Below are 4,069 nucleotides of genomic sequence, written 5' to 3'. Positions count from 1 at the left end.
AGATCATATGATAGTTCTATCTTTAAGTTTTTAGGGAACTTCTATATTGTTTTCCATAATAACTGTGCTGTACCCATTTATTTACATTCAAACCAACAGTGTCCAAGGATCTCAACACTGCTAACCATCAGAGAAATGTAAATGAACCTCACCCCTGTTGGGATGGCTACTATCAAAAAGATAAGAGATGAGTATTGGTGAAGGGTGTGGAGAACGCTGTTTGGTGAGTTTGTTTATGAGGGGTAAGGCCATAACTCCTCTGAGTGCAGGTCACAGGGGGACAGCTCCAGATACACCCCTCCCTCTCTGTATAAGATGACTACAGGGAAGCCTTTCACTGTAGAGCTAGAACATTCTCTGTTGAAGCCACAGCTATGTGTTGTGGTTTTCTAGCCTGGGAAGTCTATGCCTCTCTGGCAGCTATGTTTACTCAACGAAGAGTTTCTGTGATCACCATAAGGTGTGTCCTCTCTTTCTGTTTATCTGACATCCTTTGTCAGTCCTTTATACTAGTGAGAACAAGACTTTGTAAGGAAGGTACTCATATATGTACTCCTTTGCCATTTTGTCCATGGTGTCTCTCTCTCTCTCTCTCTCTCTCACACACACACACACACACACACACACACACACCAGGGATTGAACCCAGGAGTGTTTAATCACTCAGCCAAATCCCCAGTCCTCTTTTTTATCTTTTATTTTGAGACAGGGTCTCGCTAAGTTGCTTAGGTTGGCCTTAAACTTGTGCCTCCTGCCTCAGCCTCCCAAGTAGTTGGGATTACAGGCGTGCACCACCTCAACCGACCTTGCTGATGGTTTCTGCTGCTTATTTGCCCCACATCTGCCAGCGGTCTCCCTAGTCCTTCACTGAATCTTCATTCTATCCAAGTCATCACTTGCTGCGTAAAAATGTTTCAGTCAATGATGATGTTGGTCCCATAGGTTATAATGGAGCTGAAAAGCTCCTATCTCCTAGTGATGTCGAAGCCATCCTAATGTTGTAGTGCAATATATTACTCATGTATTTTTGGTCATACTGTTGTAAACAAACCTACTGTGCTGCCCGTCATATAATAGTACTACAATTATGTAGTGTGTAGTACTTGACAATGATAACAAACAACTACTGGTGTATGTATCTACTCTACTTTTATCATTATTTTAGAGTGACTTCCTTCTAATTATAAAAAGAATTACTATAAAACAGCATGCCGCGCTACGGAGGCACAGTCCCCCACATCCCCCGATCACTGTGTCTCACTGCATCGCTCTCTCTCCTGCTTGATTTAATCTCATTTTGTTTAGTTCATTGTGTCCCTGGAAGCCATCAGATACATAATATGCTGTATGTATAATGAATAGCCTGTGTGTGTGGTAGGCTACACTATGTAGGTTTGTGTAAGTACACTCTGTGATGTCCATACTATGACAAAACCACCTAAAGATGCATTTCTCAGAACATGTCGCCATCGCATGGCTCTTCTGGATGTGCCTGGATTCTGTCCACAGACAGGGCAGGGTGGGGGGCTGTTACCAGGTCACTTGAAGTTCTTCATATGTTATTCTACCTTAGTGTTTGAAGATTCCACCCCACATAATATCAAACATGCTAACAAATACCCCCTGCATACCTCCTTTTTCACTATAAAACATTTGAGTTTTTATAAATGTTTGGAAAATATTTGATGACAAGCTATTTTATTAAAAATAGCTATTTATTATTATTATTTGACTACAAGGTGTTATCATTATATTAAAATTTAGCTGTAATTACTTGACAATTTCAGACATGTTTACAATTACTTGGAAAGCAAAGAAATCTAACGCACATTTTTGCAAAAGTGGTGCGATTTTCATGAATCTTAAATGCCATCAATTAGAGAAATGGATGTATGTCATTCAAAGTGCCCAGTGGGTAGAGGCTCTACCCACTCCCAACCTTGGAACTCTCAGTACTTCCTCCCCAGGGTTCCCCTGCAGGCTCAGGCCTGGGTTCTGTGGGTGAAAAGGACTGTGGGTAACCCACTAGCCTCAGAGATAGACACAATGCCAATGGAATCCAGAATGAAAACTCTCCATGTCTGAAACATGTGCATTTTATTAAAGATATATGAAGAACAGAGAATTCCTTTCTTGGAGGCAAAAAGGGACAAGTACTGGTCATAGGAGATCCAAGCACCATCAGGAAGTGGGGACCAGGGAACCCTTTTCTAGAAAGGTAGGGAGAGAGCTGGTTGGGGCTCTCCAAAGACAATAAAATATGTGGCTGGGTAGGGACACCTCTCAATTCAGACTCCACGCAATCGACTTCTTTCTCCAACCTCTCTAACTGTGTTTGGCCTCAGTATTTCTAGTCCACACCACCTACACTCTCCAGGGAGGCCAGAGCTGAATCCATGTGACAACCTTCCTTCGGCCTCACCCAGAACTGTGCCATTAAATCTCAGTGTGCATGACCCGCCAGCCATGGTTTCTATTGCTCCCAACTATGACCAGAAAAGTCAGCTTCAGAAACCCAGCAGGGGGCTTCTAGGTCACCTAAATTATCCCCTCATGCCACAAGTGGGAAAACCAAAGCACAGACTTATGCAAAGTGGCCCAATGGGAGGCGCCCAGCCCTCTCTCCCCTGCAGCAAGCCACCTGTCTTCTAGCACAGTAGCTACTGTCTGCTGAGCAGTCACTTTGCTCTAGGCCTCTGCTTTCCTCACATTAATTCTTATAACTTCCTGATAAGGCCATTATTTTAACCATCCAAAATGGAAAACTGAGACAAAGATTGCCTGAGAGGCATGACGCTCATCCCACCATGGAGTGAGAGTGCTGGGACTTGCACAAAGACTTCAGAGACTGGAAGTAGGAAGGTTATACTTCTGTGGGCAGAAATGTAGGAGAAGAGTCAGAGGCAGATGGGCCAGCTAGGCCTGTTCAGATTTTGGGGGAGGAAGAAGGTGTGCAGAATCCACTGGGCCTGCAGAGTTCCGTCTCTCTGCCAACTCCCCTTGTCTGTTGCAGGCACAGCTTCAACACCTCAGTGCCATCAAATCAGAAGTACATATCTTGGCAGGGCCTGATTGGTGGAAAGTTGCAAGAAAGATCTAGGTTAAGGATTTCTCAATCTTGGCACCACTGACGTTTTGACCTCCTAGATGGACTGGACCATCCGGGTAGGTTGATGGGGAAGGCAAGATTTTCCAAAGCCATGTGATAATGTCACCTACCTTGGTCTGATACAGAGCCTCAGCCTCAGCCCTGCTCCTCTGGGTGATTCTCTTCTCCTGGGCCTTGACCTCAGTGATGATGCTGTTCAGGTCAGAAAATGGCTGTTGTCCATGGAGAGGACCACAGATGTGTTGTTGGTTTCTGGCTGCAGCTGGGACAGCTTCTGCTGAGCCAGGCTGACATGGCCACTCCCAAGCAGACCCACATCAGGAGGACAGGGAGCCACCAGCTCAGCAGAGGGTTGGTTGCTCAGGACTCGTGGAGGGATAGGCGTTGGAGACTTTCCCAGAAGGCAATGGCCATGTCTATCACACAAAATGGAAGTTCAGGGCAGAAGTTCAAATTGCCCAGGGAGAGAACAGAATTACTGTTGAGATGGGCAGGTGGACACTCAAACTCCTGCTGGTGGATTCCTTCTCATTTAGAAGTCTATGGACAGAGAAAATTAAATTTCTTAGACTTGCAGAGTTGGAGGGACACTGGAAATTATCCAATCCAAGGAGAGCAAAGAGGTGAAAGGGCTTCTCTGGCTCTGAAAAGTTCATGAATGAGTTCAGGGTATCTTAGAAACCCATCCCCCAATTATTTATATACTATTTCATCAAATTCTCAAAACAGTTTCTTCCCCAAATAAGCGATAAGCCAGCATTTTAAAGACTTGGATACTGAAACTCAGTGAAGGTGGGTTAAGCTCCCACAAGCCCTAGACCAGCTGGAACAGAGTTAAACTAAAACCAGGTGTCCTGGACCCTAGGCCAGGTCACTGTCATCTGCCCTGCCCAGCCCAGAAAACTGGGTAGCATGCACTTCTCCTGGAAATCCTCTACTAGCTACTCCAGGGCCCTCACC

The sequence above is a fragment of the Urocitellus parryii genome, chromosome 5 (genome assembly GCF_045843805.1).
Source record: "Urocitellus parryii isolate mUroPar1 chromosome 5, mUroPar1.hap1, whole genome shotgun sequence".
Lineage (NCBI taxonomy): Eukaryota > Metazoa > Chordata > Mammalia > Rodentia > Sciuridae > Urocitellus > Urocitellus parryii.
The sequence above is the reverse complement of the archived record's forward strand: the minus strand, read 5'-3'. Positions refer to the sequence as shown.